The sequence below is a fragment of the Oncorhynchus mykiss genome, chromosome 3 (genome assembly GCF_057628025.1).
Source record: "Oncorhynchus mykiss isolate SJ-2025 chromosome 3, ASM5762802v1, whole genome shotgun sequence".
Lineage (NCBI taxonomy): Eukaryota > Metazoa > Chordata > Actinopteri > Salmoniformes > Salmonidae > Oncorhynchus > Oncorhynchus mykiss.
In genome coordinates this window covers 91594483-91612182 of record NC_143024.1, presented here as the reverse complement: position 1 = coordinate 91612182, position 17700 = coordinate 91594483, and positions in this window count along the sequence as shown.

Below are 17700 nucleotides of genomic sequence, written 5' to 3'. Positions count from 1 at the left end.
CCATCAGGAGGCAGGTCACCATCAGGAGGCAGCATACCATCAGGAGCCAGAATACCATCAGGATGCAGGTCACCCTCAGGAGGCAGGCCACCATCAGGAGGCAGGGCACCATCAGGAGGTAGGCCACCATCAGGAGGCAGGTCACCATCAGGAGGCAGGTTACCATCAGGAGGCATGTCACCGTCAGCAGGCAGAAAACCATCAGGAGGCAGGTCACCATCAGGAGGCAGGTCAACATCAGGACAACATCATGAGGCAGGCCACCATCAGGAGGCATGTCACCATCAGGAGGCAGGAATCCATCAGGAGGCAGAATACCATCAGGAGGCAGGCCACCATCAGGAGGCAGGCCACCATCAGGAGGCATGTCACCATCAGGAGGTAGGCCAACATCAGGAGGCAGGTCACCATCAGGAGGCAGGCCACCATCAGGAGGCAGGGCACCATCAGGAGGCAGGCCACCATCAGGAGGCAGAATACCATCAGGAGGCAGAATACCATCAGGAGGCAGGCCACCATCAGGAGGCAGGCCACCATCAGGAGGCAGAATACCATCAGGAGGCAGAATACCATCAGGAGGCAGGCCACCATCAGGAGGCAGGTTACCATCAGGAGGCAGGTTACCATCAGGAGGCAGGTCACCATCAGGAGGCAGGCCACCATCAGGAGGCGGGTCTCCATCAGGAGGCAGGCTACCATCAGGAGGCAGAATACCATCAGGAGGCAGAATACCATCAGGAGGCAGAATACCATCAGGAGGCAGGCTACCATCAGGAGGCAGGTCACCATCAGGGGGCAGGCCACCATCAGGGGGCAGGTCACCATCAGGAGGCAGCATACCATCAGGAGCCAGAATACCATCAGGATGCAGGTCACCCTCAGGAGGCAGGCCACCATCAGGAGGCAGGGCACCATCAGGAGGTAGGCCACCATCAGGAGGCAGGTCACCATCAGGAGGCAAGGAATCGATCAGGAGGCAGAATACCATCAGGAGGCAGGGCACTATCAGGAGGCAGGCTACCATCAGGAGGCGGGTCACCATCAGCAGGCAGGCCACCATCAGGAGGCAGGTTACCATCAGGAGGCAGGTTACCATCAGGAGGCAGGTTACCATCAGGAGGCAGGTCACCATCAGGAGGCAGGCCAACATCAGGAGGCGTGTCACCTTCAGGAGGCAGGTCACCATCAGGAGACAGGTCACCATCAGGAGCCAAGCCACCATCAGGAGGCAGCATACCATCAGGAGGCAGAAAACCATCAGGAGGCAGGTTACCATCAGGAGGAAAGGCACCCATCAGGAGGCATGTCACCATACGGAGGCAGGTTACCATCAGGAGGCAGAATACCATCAGGAGGCAGAATACCATCAGGAGGCAGGTCACCATCAGGGGGCAGGTCACCATCAGGAGGCAGGCCACCATCAGGAGGCAGCATAACATTAGGAGGCAGGTCACCATCAGGAGGCATGTCACCATCAGGAGGTAGGCCAACATCAGGAGGCAGGTTACCATCAGGAGGCAGAATACCATCAGGAGGCAGGCCACCACCAGGAGGCAGGTATCCATCAGGAGGCAGGTCACCATCAGGAGGCAGGTTACCATCAGGAGGCAGGTCACCATCAGGAGGCATGTCACCATCAGGAAGCAGAATACCATCAGGAGGCAGGCCAACATCAGGAGGTGGGTCACCTTCAGGAGGCAGGCCACCATCAGGAGGCAGGTCACCATCAGGAGTCAGGTCACCGTCAGGAGGCAGAATATCATCAGGAGGCAGGTCACCGTCAGGAGGCAGGTCACCATCAGGAGGCAGAATACCATCAGGAGGCAGGTCACCATCAGGAGGCAGGCCAACATCAACAGGCGGGTTACCATCAGGAGGCAGGCCACCATCAGGAGGCAGGTCACCATCAGGAGGCAGGCCACCATCAGGAGGCAGTTATCCATCAGGTGGCAGAATACCATCAGGAGGCAGGTATCCATCAGGAGGCAGGTCACCATCAGGGGGCAGGCCACCATCAGGAGGCAGGTCACCATCAGGAGGCAGCATACCATCAGGAGCCAGAATACCATCAGGATGCAGGTCACCCTCAGGAGGCAGGCCACCATCAGGAGGCAGGGCACCATCAGGAGGTAGGCCACCATCAGGAGGCAGGTCACCATCAGGAGGCAGGTTACCATCAGGAGGCATGTCACCGTCAGCAGGCAGAAAACCATCAGGAGGCAGGTCACCATCAGGAGGCAGGTCAACATCAGGACAACATCATGAGGCAGGCCACCATCAGGAGGCATGTCACCATCAGGAGGCAGGAATCCATCAGGAGGCAGAATACCATCAGGAGGCAGGCCACCATCAGGAGGCAGGCCACCATCAGGAGGCATGTCACCATCAGGAGGTAGGCCAACATCAGGAGGCAGGTCACCATCAGGAGGCAGGCCACCATCAGGAGGCAGGGCACCATCAGGAGGCAGGCCACCATCAGGAGGCAGAATACCATCAGGAGGCAGAATACCATCAGGAGGCAGGCCACCATCAGGAGGCAGGCCACCATCAGGAGGCAGAATACCATCAGGAGGCAGAATACCATCAGGAGGCAGGCCACCATCAGGAGGCAGGTTACCATCAGGAGGCAGGTTACCATCAGGAGGCAGGTCACCATCAGGAGGCAGGCCACCATCAGGAGGCGGGTCTCCATCAGGAGGCAGGCTATCATCAGGAGGCAGAATACCATCAGGAGGCAGAATACCATCAGGAGGCAGAATACCATCAGGAGGCAGGCTACCATCAGGAGGCAGGTCACCATCAGGGGGCAGGCCACCATCAGGGGGCAGGTCACCATCAGGAGGCAGCATACCATCAGGAGCCAGAATACCATCAGGATGCAGGTCACCCTCAGGAGGCAGGCCACCATCAGGAGGCAGGGCACCATCAGGAGGTAGGCCACCATCAGGAGGCAGGTCACCATCAGGAGGCAAGGAATCGATCAGGAGGCAGAATACCATCAGGAGGCAGGGCACCATCAGGAGGCAGGCTACCATCAGGAGGCGGGTCACCATCAGCAGGCAGGCCACCATCAGGAGGCAGGTTACCATCAGGAGGCAGGTTACCATCAGGAGGCAGGTTACCATCAGGAGGCAGGTCACCATCAGGAGGCAGGCCAACATCAGGAGGCGTGTCACCTTCAGGAGGCAGGTCACCATCAGGAGACAGGTCACCATCAGGAGCCAAGCCACCATCAGGAGGCAGGCCACCATCAGGAGGCAGGCCACCATCAGGAGGCAGCATACCATCAGGAGGCAGAAAACCATCAGGAGGCAGGTTACCATCAGGAGGAAAGGCACCCATCAGGAGGCATGTCACCATACGGAGGCAGGTTACCATCAGGAGGCAGAATACCATCAGGAGGCAGAATACCATCAGGAGGCAGGTCACCATCAGGGGGCAGGTCACCATCAGGAGGCAGGCCACCATCAGGAGGCAGGCCACCATCAGGAGGCAGAATACCATCAGGAGGCAGGTCACCATCAGGAGGTAGGGTCAACATCAGGAGGCAGTTATCCATCAGGAGGCAGCATACCATTAGAAGGCAGAATACCATCAGGAGGCAGGTTACCATCAGGAGGCATGTTACCATCAGGAGGCAGGGCACCTTCAGGAGGCATGTCACCATCAGGAGGCAGAATACCATCAGGAGGCAGAATACCATCAGTGTATATTTTTTCAAATACCCCGGATTCATTCATATAGATTGGATTCATTCAAATACTTCGGATTCATTCATATAGATTGGATTGACTCATATATTCAATTCATATAGATTGGATTCATTCATATAGATTAGATTCATTCAAATGCATTGGATTCATTCATATAGATTGGATTCATTCATATCTATTGGATTCATTCATATACACCGGATTTCACCATTTGGATCACAATAATGTGCTTTGTTCTGGTTTAATGTGTATTGGCGACTACTACGATGATGATGATGAATATATCATTATGACGACTCTTTGCTCTCCAGCAAACTGAATACACCTACTGGCCCCCAAATGAACCCACAACATCTCCCACTTCACCCCTCAAAACATATACCATTAACAAGTGATGGGTAGAAAGCTTTCCTGTTAGGCTTTCAAAGGGGGGGGTCCTCAGATGCTTTAAAGATTTTATTCCCCCCCTCTCCATCATTAGAGATGTTCCTAATGTACTCTTGTTCACATATTTACTCATGGGGCTACATCATTTTAATGAGCCTTATATGTCTCTCTCGCCTCTCTCAGAGAGAGGGACACAGCTGCATGTGAGCGCTCACATTTTTCAATATGTAAAAAAATAAAAAATAAATACATTTGGAGTTAGATTTGGAGTTTCGTCGGGTACATATGCAGGATGCTACTCTCCACAGCATGGCCTTGATCCAAACTCCAAACCTACAACCTAATTTTGACCAAAAATTTACCTGGAGAAATGACTGCTTCCTAGGTTTCCTTTTTCTCAGCTATATGGAGAGTGCTCTAGCAGAGACCCGAGGACACCATCCAACCTGGAACTGAGTGAGTAGTGTTTGGTCCGATGCTATTTTAAAAGACAAGAAGAAAAATGAAAAAATAAAAAGAAAGTACATTACATTGATATATTTTACTTCATGGGGACTGAATGCTGAGTTAAGGCTCCCAGGCTTGCAAGGAGAGACCAGATACAAATATTAAATTAGCATTAAGGTGTGAAGTAAAAGACGTCGAGGCCTTTGGGCCCAACAAGCGGCAGGAGTCTTTGAAGCGTCCTCTGAAGCCCCCCTCCTGCTGTTCAAAGAAAATTCACTGACGTTTTCTACAAGAAATCTTCCTCCAGAAATTAAAGCTTCTCCCCAGTGGGCGTGACACCTACTCCCGTTGCCTGCTGCACTGCTGCTTGGATTCCACCCGGGCGATCTGTTCACCGTCTCCCCTGGCTGGTACAGATACCCCCACCACACTCCCCCCTCTCTCCCGAGCTTTCACTCACCTCCAGAACACAAGCACTGTTGGGGCGAGTGAGTCTGAACTTGCAACGGCTAGCCCCAAGTCGTTATATATTAAAACATGTTCTTGTGCATTTTGCTATTTTTCTATTTGCCTCATGACTCCTGCATATTTTGTTGACTACAAACGTTCTTTACCCAAACGTGGGACAGACTGTATTTGTTCCCACTCTCGGGACTCTGACTCTCTATTGGTTACACAGACTTTTGGCCTCATATCCTATTCTAACCACCTCTCGTCGGCTTTGTATTCATGTTACCTGACGAAATTGCTGTATAATATGATCTTGTTGCAATCTGATGCACATTCAGATGTCATAAATCAACACTGCAGAGCTCTCCCTGTCTTCTGCCGTGCCTTGATTGTATTACTGCTGATGATATCTGGAAATGTGCATGTACACCCTGGCACATCTACTTTTGCTAGACCCAATTATTGTGCGCTGATATCTGCTTCACTGATTTCTGCTCTCGTATAAAAGCCTAGCTTTTCTCCACGTTAACACTGGAAGCTTATTACCTAAAATGGATCAATTGTGGGTTCACAGCTCCAATCCAGATGTGTTGGTAATTACTGAGATGTGGTTAAGAAACAGTGTTTTGAATAATGATGTTAACCTTTCTGGTTGTAACCTTTTTCAGCAAGACAGATCTTCCAAAGGTGGGGGAGTGGCAATCTTTACCAAGGATCACCTTCAGTGCTCGGTTGTCTCCACCAAGTCTGTCCCTAAACAATTTGATTTGCTGATTTTAAGCGTTAAACTATCAACAAGCTCTTTGTTGACTGTTGCTGGGTGCAATCGTCCACCATCAGCACAGGCCTGTAACCTACCTGCCCTAAGCTCTCCCCTGGCCTCTGACACTAAGTCTGAATTTGTCCTGCTAGGTGACCTAAACTGGGACCTGCTTAAACCACCTGACCAAGTCCTAAAGCAATGGGACTCCCTAATTAATTCTCAGATTATTACCAATCCCACACGGTATGACTTCAAACACCCAGAAATTGCTACTCACCTCGATGTCATCCTCACAAATAATCCTGACTGGTATCAGTCTGGTGTTTTCTGTAATGACCTTAATGATCACTGTCATACAGCCTGTGTTCGTAATGGCTGCTCAGTGAAACAACCTGTCCTGATTTGTCATAAACGCTTGCTAAAAAAACTTTAATTAGCAAGACTTCCTTCATGACCTGGCCTCTCTGTAAATTGGTATAGAATCCGCTTGATCCCCGAAGACACTTGGACATTCTTTTTAAAAATATTTTCCGTGGTATTGTTAACAAACACGTCCCCATAAAGAAAATAAGAATTAAAAACAGGTTCAGCCCCTGGTTTGACCGTGATTTTACAGAGTTGCTCCAAATCAAGAATTGCTCAGGGTGACTGGCTATCATTCAGTCAAATGAGAAATAAGGTCACTTGGGCTATCCGGAGTTAGTTGAAGTTCCTTGAAGAAGCACTTGTCTCTCCGCGGTTCTAACCCCAAGAAGTTCTGGAAAACAGTTAAAGACCTGTAGAATAAGCCCCACTCCTCACAGCTGCCCATGTCCCTTAACGTTGATGACGTGGTTGTTACTGACAAGAAACACATGACTGAGCTCTTTAATCACCACTTCATTCCGTCAGGATTCCTATTTGACTCAGCCATGCCTCCTTGCCCGTCTATTTCCTCATCTCCCGCCCCTTCTAATGAGATTAGTCCCGAAGCTTCTCCCTCTTTTTCCCTGACCCGCTACAAAGTTTCTCCCTGCAGGCAGTCCGAGGTGCAAAAGGAGCTCCTTAATCTTGACCCCCCAAAAAAAACATCTGGGTCAGATGGTTTAGACCTTTTCTTCTTGAAGGTTGCTGTCTCTGTCATCGTCAAGCCTATCTTTGACCTTTTTAACCTGTCTCTCCTTTCTCGGGAGACAGGGGAGTACCCCTCACCAAGGGAGAACACCAAGGCTTGTTCAAAAGCCCCACACTCTTCTAAATTTACATCAACAACATAGCTCAGTCAGTAGGAAGCTCTCTCATCCATTTTTATGCAGATGATATAGTCTTATGCTCAGCTGGCCCCTCCCCAGATGTTGTGTTAAATGCTCTACAACAAAGCTTTCTTAGTGTCCAACAAGCTTTCTCTACCCTTGACCTTCTTCTGAACACCTCCAAAACAAAGGTCATGTGGTTTGATTAGAAGAATGCCCCTCTTCCCAAAGGTGTTATTACTACATCTGAGTGTTTAGAGGTTTGAGGTAGTCACCTCATACAAGTACTTGGGAGTATAGCTAGACGGTGTCTTTCTCTCAGCACATATCAAAGCTGCAGGCTAAAGTTAAGTCTAGACTTGGTTTCCTCTATCGTAATCACTCCTATTTCGCCCCAGCTGCCAAACTACCATTCAGATGACCATCCTACCCATGCTAGATTACGGAGACATAATTTATAGATCGGCAGGTAAGGGTGCTCTCGAGCGGCTAGATGTTCTTTACCATTCGGCCATCAGATTTGCCACCAATGCTCCTTATAGGACACATCACTGCACTCTATACTCCTCTGTAAACTGGTCATCTCTGTATACCCGTCGCAAGACCCACTGGTCGATGCTTATTTATTAAAACCTCTTAGGCCCCACTTCCCCCTATCTGAGATATCTATTGGAGCCCTCATCCTCCACATACAACACCCGTTCTGCCAGTCACATTCTGTGAAAGGTCCCCAAAACACACACATCCCTGGGTCGCTCCTCTTTTCAGTTCACAAACGCTTAAAGTGGGCAGTTTGATCTCAATCTCTTCATTCAAAGACTCAATCATGGACACTCTTACTGACAGTTGTGGCTGCTTTGTGTGATGGATTGTTGTCTCTACCTTCTTGCCCTTTGTACTGTTGTCTGTGCCCAATATTATTTGTACCATGTTTTGTGCTGCTACCATGTTGTTGTCATGTTGTGTTGCTACCATGTTGTTGTCATGTTGTGTTGCTACCATGTTGTTGTAATGTTGTGTTGCTACCATGTTGTTGTCATGTTGTGATGCTACCATGTTGTTGTCATGTTGTGATGCTACCATGTTGTTGTCATGTTGTGATGCTACCATGTAAGATGGCGTAGCAGTAGGACGTGTCGTGTTGTCGTGTCCCTTGTATATATCGTTTGTTTTCGTTTAGTTTTCGGTTTTTTTCTTCACATATCTTTAAAACTTTTTGCTGAACCTCAACTTCTTCTAAATACTCTCCTGCAACCCGCCTCACCCAACGTAGCTTTTTTCCTAAAGTATTTATATTTACTTCGGATCTGGAACCCCTCAACTGAAGCTAGCCAACTAGCCAACTAACTACCAGCTTCAGCAAAACATTGCTAGCGGTCTTCAGCTAACCGGTCATCAGCTAACCTTTAGCTCGGAAAGCTCTCGCCAGTTCGAACAACGCGACTCTAACCAGAGCATAACGGACCTATCTATTATTTTATTTTTATATTTTTATTTTTCACCCCCGGATTCCCATCGCAAACGGAACATTTTGAGCTCCTGGGCTACAATATCCAGACCCACGACCGGGCCATTGATGTCACCGCATGAGGAGGAATAAACAGACTCCCCCCATCGCGACGTCCCCAAAGGCTAACTCTCTAGCCCTTGCTATCGCCTTGCTTGCAAATTCGGCCTGCTAACTGCTAGCTTGTTTAGCCCGGTCCGCTAACTGCTACCGTGTTTAGCACCGTCTACTAACTGTTAGCTTGTTAGCACAGGCCTGCTAACCATCTGAATCGCCGCGTCCCAAACACTCACTGAACCCATATTTACTTTCTATCCCTTTTCGATTTTTAATTTGTTTATACCTTCCGGTAACCTGCCTCACCCAATGTGATACGGAACCGCTATTATCTTTACATTTTTAGAACACACTCAAGAACCTTCAGAAGCTAACCAGCTAACTGGCTACAAGCTATTTAGTCATTGTTAGTTTTCTAACCTGGATAACACTCGCCAGTCCAGCTTCCCTGCCCCATCCACCGCTGCCCCTTGGACACTGATCACTTGGCTACATAGCTGATGCATGCTGGACTGTCCATTAATTCACGGTAATCCATTCTGCTTGTTTATGTTTTATCTGTCGGCCCCAGCCGCACTTAGGCTCTGTGTGTAGTTAATCCGACCCTCTCTGCCTAATCTATCGCCATTCTACCTGCTGTTGTGCTAGCTGATTAGCTGTTGTTGTCTCACCTACTGTTTTAGCTAGCTCTCCCAATTCAACACCTGTGATTACTGTATGCCTTGCTGTATGTCTCTCTCAAATGTCAATATGCCTTGTATACTGTTGTGCAGGTTAGTTATCATTGTTTTAGTTTACAATGGAGCCCCTAATTCCACTCTTTATACCCCTGATACCTCCTTTGTCCCACCCCCCACACATGCGGTGACCTCACCCATTACAACCAGCATGTCCAGAGATACAACCTCTCTCATCATCACCCAGTGCCTGGGCTTACCTCCGCTGTACCCGCACCCCACCATACCCCTGTTTGCGCATTATGCCCTGAATATATTCTACCATGCCCAGAAACCTGCTCCTCTTATTCTCTGTCCCCAACGCCCTAGGCGACCAGTTTTGATAGCCTTCAGCCGCACCCTCATACTACTCCTTCTCTGTTCCGCGGGTGATGTGGAGGTAAACCCAGGCCCTGCATGTCCCCAGGCACCCTCATTTGTTGACTTCTGTGATCGAAAAAGCCTTGGTTTCATGCATGTCAACATCAGAAGCCTCCTCCCTAAGTGTGTCTTACTCACTGCTCTAGCACACTCTGCTAACCCTGATGTCCTTGCCGTGTCTGAATCCTGGCTCAGGAAGGCCACCAAAAATTCTGAGATTTCCATACCCAACTATAACATCTTCCGTCAAGATAGAACTGCCAAAGGGGGAGGAGTTGCAGTCTACTGCAGAGATAGCCTGCAAAGTAATGTCATACTCTCCAGGTCCATACCCAAACAGTTCGAACTACTAATTTTGAAAATTACTCTCTCCAGAAATAAGTCTCTCACTGTTGCCGCCTGCTACCGACCCCCCTCAGCTCCCAGCTGTGCCCTGGACACCATTTGTGAATTGATCGCCCCCCATCTAGCTTCAGAGTTTGTTCTGTTAGGTGACCTAAACTGGGATATGCTTAACACCCCGGCAGTCCTACAATCTAAGCTAGATGCCCTCAATCTCACTCAAATCATCAAGGAACCCACCAGGTACAACCCTAACTCTGTAAACAAGGGCACCCTCATTGACGTCATCCTGACCAACTGGCCCTCCAAATACACCTCCGCTGTCTACAACCAGGATCTCAGCGATCACTGCCTCATTGCCTGTATCCGCTACGGAGCCGCAGTCAAACGACCACCCCTCATCACTGTCAAACGCTCCCTAAAACACTTCTGTGAGCAGGCCTTTCTAATCGACCTGGCCCGGGTATCCTGGAAGGACATTGACCTCATCCCGTCAGTTGAGGATGCCTGGTCTTTCTTTAAAAGTAACTTCCTCACCATTTTAGATAAGCATGCTCCGTTCAAAAAATGCAGAACTAAGAACAGATATAGCCCCTGGTTCACTCCAGACCTGACTGCCCTCGACCAGCACAAAAACATCCTGTGGCGGACTGCGCTAACATCGAATAGTCCCCGCGATATGCAACTGTTCAGGGAAGTCAGGAACCAATACACACAGTCAGTCAGGAAAGCTAAAGCCAACTTCTTCAGGCAGAAGTTTGCATCCTGTAGCTCCAACTCCAAAAAGTTCTGGGACACTGTGAAGTCCATGGAGAACAAGAGCACCTCCTCCCAGCTGCCCACTGCACTGAGACTAGGTAACATGGTCACCACCGATAAATCCATGATTATCGAAAACTTCAACAAGCATTTCTCAACGGCTGGCCATGCCTTCCGCCTGGCTACTCCAACCTCGGACAACAGCTCCCCCCCCCCCGCAGCTACTCGCCCAAGCCTCTCCAGGTTCTCCTTTACCCAAATCCAGATAGCAGATGTCCTGAAAGAGCTGCAAAACCTGGACCCGTACAAATCAGCTGGGCTGGACAATCTGGACCCTCTATTCCTGAAACTATCCGCCGCCATTGTCGCAACCCCTATTACCAGCCTGTTCAACCTCTCTTTCATATCGTCTGAGATCCCCAAGGATTGGAAAGCTGCCGCAGTCATCCCCCTCTTCAAAGGGGGCGACACCCTGGACCCAAACTGTTACAGACCTATATCCATCCTGCCCTGCCTATCTAAGGTCTTCGAAAGCCAAGTCAACAAACAGGTCACTGACCATCTTGAATCCCACCGTACCTTCTCCGCTGTGCAATCTGGTTTCCGAGCCGGTCACGGGTGTACCTCAGCCACGCTCAAGGTACTAAACGATATCATAACCGCCATCGATAAAAGACAGTACTGTGCAGCGGTCTTCATAGACCTTGCCAAGGCTTTCGACTCTGTCAATCACCGTATTCTTATCGGCAGACTCAGTAGCCTCGGTTTTTCGGATGACTGCCTTGCCTGGTTCACCAATTACTTTGCAGACAGAGTTCAGTGTGTCAAATCGGAGGGCATGCTGTCCGGTCCTCTGGCAGTCTCTATGGGGGTGCCACAGGGTTCAATTCTCGGGCCGACTCTTTTCTCTGTATATATCAATGATGTTTCTCATGCTGCGGGCGATTCCCTGATCCACCTCTACGCAGACGACACCATTCTATATACTTCCGGCCCGTCCTTGGACACTGTGCTATCTAACCTCCAAACGAGCTTCAATGCCATACAGCACTCCTTCCGTGGCCTCCAACTGCTCTTAAACGCTAGTAAAACCAAATGCATGCTTTTCAACCGTTCGCTGCCTGCACCCGCACGCCTGACCAGCATCACCACCCTGGATGGTTCCGACCTTGAATATGTGGACATCTATAAGTACCTAGGTGTCTGGCTAGACTCTAAACTCTCCTTCCAGACCCATATCAAACATCTCCAATCGAAAATCAAATCAAGAGTCGGCTTTCTATTCCGCAACAAAGCCTCCTTCACTCACGCCGCCAAACTTACCCTAGTAAAACTGACTATCCTACCGATCCTCGACTTCGGCGACGTCATCTACAAAATTGCTTCCAACACTCTACTCAGCAAACTGGATGCAGTTTATCACAGTGCCATCCGTTTTGTCACTAAAGCACCTTATACCACCCACCACTGCGACTTGTATGCTCTAGTCGGCTGGCCCTCGCTACATATTCGTCGCCAGACCCACTGGCTCCAGGTCATCTACAAGTCCATGCTAGGTAAAGCTCCGCCTTATCTCAGTTCACTGGTTACGATGGCAACACCCATCCGTAGCACGCGCTCCAGCAGGTGTATCTCACTGATCATCCCTAAAGCCAACACCTCATTTGGCCGCCTTTCGTTCCAGTTCTCTGCTGCCTGTGACTGGAACGAATTGCAAAAATCGCTGAAGTTGGAGACTTTTATCTCCCTCACCAACTTCAAACATCTGCTATCTGAGCAGCTAACCGATCGCTGCAGCTGTACATAGTCTATTGGTAAATAGCCCACCCATTTTCATCCCCATACTGTTTTTATTTATTTATTTTTATTTTTCTGCTCTTTTGCACACCAATATCTCTACCTGTACATAACCATCTGATCATTTATCACTCCAGTGTTAATCTGCATAATTGTAATTATTTGCCTACCTTCTCATGCCTTTTGCACACAATGTATATATAGACTCCCCTTTTTTCTACTGTGTTATTGACTTGCTAATTGTTTACTCCATGTGTAACTCTGTGTTGTCTGTTCACACTGCTATGCCTTATCTTGGCCAGGTCGCAGTTGCAAATGAGAACTTGTTCTCAACTAGCCTACCTGGTTAAATAAAGGTGAAATAAAATAAAAAAATAAAAAAATGTTGTTGTCATGTTGTGATGCTACCATGTTGTTGTCATGTTGTGTTGCTACCATGTTGTTGTCATGTTGTGTTTGCTACCATGTTGTTGTCATGTTGTGATGCTACTATGTTGTTGTCATGTTGTGATGCTACCATGTTGTTGTCATGTTGTGATGCTACCATGTTGTTGTCATGTTGTGATTCTACCATGTTGTTGTCATGTTGTGATGCTACCATGTTGTTGTCATGTTGTGATGCTACCATGTTGTTGTCATGTTGTGTTGCTACCATGTTGTTGTCATGTTGTGTTGCTACTATGTTGTTTTCATGTTGCGTTGCTACCATGTTGTTGTCATGTTGTGTTGCTACCATGCTGTTGTCATGTTGTGATGCTACCATGTTGTTGTCATGTTGTGATGCTACCATGTTGTTGTCATGTTGTGTTGCTACCATGCTGTGTTGTCATGTGTTGCTGCCTAGCTATGTTGTTGTCTTAGGTCTCTCGTTATGTAGTGTAGTGTTGTCACTCTTATAATGATGTGTGTTTTGTCCTATATTTATATTGTATTTTTTTGGTTCATTTTTAATCCCCGTCCCAACAGGAGGCCTTTTGCCTTTTGGTAGGTCGTCAATGTAAATAAGAATTTGTTCTTAACTGACTTACCTATTTTAAATTAATAAAATATTAACTTCAAATAAAATAGCAAGTCATTTTTGTTAACAAGCTAACTCAATTAAATCAGTGAAGGCCTAGAGAAGGGAAATATGAAATCCTGGAAAACCAAAATGGAAAGATGTGGGATAGTGGTTATTATAGCTGTTTCTGAAAGGGGTTCACCTCATTAATAACTAATAAAGACAGGGGTACACCTCAGTAATAACTAATACAGACAGGGTTCACCTCAGTAATAACTAATAAAGACAGGGGTTCACCTCATTAATAACCAATAAAGACAGGGGTTCACCTCAGCAATAACTAATAAAGACAGGGGTTCACCTCAGTAATAACTAATAAAGACAGGGGTTCATCTCATTAATAACTGATAAAGACAGGGGTTCACCTCATTAATAACTAATAAAGACAGGGGTTCACCTCAGTAACTAATAAAGACAGGGGTTCACCTCAGTAATAACTAAAAAAGACAGGGGTTCACCTCATTAATAACTAATAAAGACAGGGGTTCACCTCAGTAACTAATAAAGACAGGGGTTCACCTTATTAATAACTAATAAAGACAGGGGTTCACCTCATTAATAACTAATAAAGACACGGGTTCACCTCAGTAATAACTAATAAAGACAGGGGTTCACCTCAGTAATAACTAATAAAGACAGGGGTTCACCTCAGTAATAACTAATAAAGACAGGGGTTCACCTCAGTAATAACTGATAAAGACAGGGGTTCACCTCATTAATAACTAATAAAGACAGGGGTTCACCTCAGTAATAACTAATAAAGACAGGGGTTCACCTCAGTAATAACTAATAAAGACAGGGGTTCACCTCAGTAATAACTAATAAAGACAGGGATTCACCTCAGTAATAACTAATAAAGACAGGGGTTCACCTCAGTAATAACTGATAAAGACAGGGGTTCACCTCATTAATAACGAATAAAGACAGGGGTTCACCTCAGTAATAACTAATAAAGACAGGGGTTCACCTCAGTAATAACTAATAAAGACAGGGGTTCACCTCAGTAATAACTAATGAAGACAGGGGTTCGCCTCATTAATAACTGATAAAGACAGGGGTTCACCTCAGTAATAACCGATAAAGACAAGGATTCACCTCAGTAATAACCGATAAAGACAGGGATTCACCTCAGTAATAACTAATAAAGACAGGGGTTCATCTCATTAATAACTGATAAAGACAGGGGTTCATCTCAGTAATAACCGATAAAGACAAGGATTGACCTCAGTAATAACCGATAAAGACAGGGATTCACCTCAGTAATAACTAATAAAGACAGGGGTTCACCTCAGTAATAACTGATAAAGACAGGGGTTCACCTCAGTAATAACTGATAAACACAGGGGTTCACCTCAGTAATAACTGTTCCTGACAGGGGTTCACCTCAGTAATAACTAATAAAGACAGGGGTTCACCTCAGTAATAACTGATAAAGACAGGGGTTCACCTCAGTAATAACTGATAAACACAGGGGTTCACCTCAGTAATAACTGTTCCTGACAGGGGTTCACCTCAGTAATAACTGATAAAGACAGGGGTTCGCCTCATTAATAACTAATAAAGACAGGGGTTCACCTCAGTAATAACCGATAAAGACAAGGATTCACCTCAGTAATAACCGATAAAGACAAGGATTCACCTCAGTAATAACCGATAAAGACAGGGATTCACCTCAGTAATAACTAATAAAGACAGGGGTTCATCTCATTAATAACTGATAAAGACAGGGGTTCATCTCAGTAATAACCGATAAAGATAAGGATTGACCTCAGTAATAACCGATAAAGACAGGGATTCACCTCAGTAATAACTAATAAAGACAGGGGTTCACCTCAGTAATAACTGATAAAGACAGGGGTTCACCTCAGTAATAACTGATAAACACAGAGGTTCACCTCAGTAATAACTGTTCCTGACAGGGGTTCACCTCAGTAATAACTAATAAAGACAGGGGTTCACCTCAGTAATAACTGATAAAGACAGGGGTTCACCTCAGTAATAACTAATAAAGACAGGGGTTCACCTCAGTAATAACTAATAAAGACAGGGGTTCACCTCAGTAATAACTAATAAAGACAGGGGTTCACCTTATTAATAACTAATAAAGACAGAGGTTCACCTCAGTAATAACTAATAAAGACAGGGGTTCACCTCAGTAATAACTAATAAAGACAGGGGTTCACCTCAGTAATAACTAATAAAGACAGGGGTTCGCCTCATTAATAACTAATAAAGACAGGGGTTCACCTCAGTAATAACCGATAAAGACAAGGATTCACCTCAGTAATAACCGATAAAGACAAGGATTCACCTCAGTAATAACTAATAAAGACAGGGGTTCAACTCAGTAATAACTGATAAAGACAGGGGTTCATCTCAGTAATAACTGATAAACACAGGGGTTCACCTCAGTAATAACTGTTCCTGACAGGGGTTCACCTCAGTAATAACTGATAAAGACAGGGGTTCGCCTCATTAATAACTAATAAAGACAGGGGTTCACCTCAGTAATAACTGATAAAGACAGGGGTTCATCTCAGTAATAACTGATAAACACAGGGGTTCACCTCAGTAATAACTGTTCCTGACAGGGGTTCACATCAGTAATAACCGATAAAGACAGGGATTCACCTCAGTAATAACTAATAAAGACAGGGGTTCACCTCATTAATAACCAATAAAGACAGGGGTTCACCTCAGCAATAACTAATAAAGACAGGGGTTCACCTCAGTAATAACTAATAAAGACAGGGGTTCATCTCATTAATAACTGATAAAGACAGGGGTTCACCTCATTAATAACTAATAAAGACAGGGGTTCACCTCAGTAACTAATAAAGACAGGGGTTAACCTCAGTAATAACTAAAAAAGACAGGGGTTCATCTCATTAATAACTGATAAAGACAGGGGTTCACCTCATTAATAACTAATAAAGACAGGGGTTCACCTCAGTAATAACTAATAAAGACAGGGGTTCACCTCAATAATAACTAATAAAGACAGGGGTTCACCTCAGTAATAACTAATAAAGACAGGGGTTCACCTCAGTAATAACTGATAAAGACAGGGGTTCACCTCATTAATAACTAATAAAGACAGGGGTTCACCTCAGTAATAACTAATAAAGACAGGGGTTCACCTCAGTAATAACTAATAAAGACAGGGATTCACCTCAGTAATAACTAATAAAGACAGGGGTTCACCTCAGTAATAACTGATAAAGACAGGGGTTCACCTCATTAATAACGAATAAAGACAGGGGTTCACCTCAGTAATAACTAATAAAGACAGGGGTTCACCTCAGTAATAACTAATAAAGACAGGGGTTCACCTCAGTAATAACTAATGAAGACAGGGGTTCGCCTCATTAATAACTGATAAAGACAGGGGTTCACCTCAGTAATAACCGATAAAGACAAGGATTCACCTCAGTAATAACCGATAAAGACAGGGATTCACCTCAGTAATAACTAATAAAGACAGGGGTTCATCTCATTAATAACTGATAAAGACAGGGGTTCATCTCAGTAATAACCGATAAAGACAAGGATTGACCTCAGTAATAACCGATAAAGACAGGGATTCACCTCAGTAATAACTAATAAAGACAGGGGTTCACCTCAGTAATAACTGATAAAGACAGGGGTTCACCTCAGTAATAACTGATAAACACACGGGTTCACCTCAGTAATAACTGTTCCTGACAGGGGTTCACCTCAGTAATAACCAAAAAAGACAGGGGTTCACCTCAGTAATAACTGATAAAGACAGGGGTTCACCTCAGTAATAACTAATAAAGACAGGGGTTCACCTCAGTAATAACTAATAAAGACAGGGGTTCACCTCAGTAATAACTAATAAAGACAGGGGTTCACCTTATTAATAACTAATAAAGACAGAGGTTCACCTCAGTAATAACTAATAAAGACAGGGGTTCACCTCAGTAATAACTAATAAAGACAGGGGTTCACCTCAGTAATAACTAATAAAGACAGGGGTTCGCCTCATTAATAACTAATAAAGACAGGGGTTCACCTCAGTAATAACCGATAAAGACAAGGATTCACCTCAGTAATAACCGATAAAGA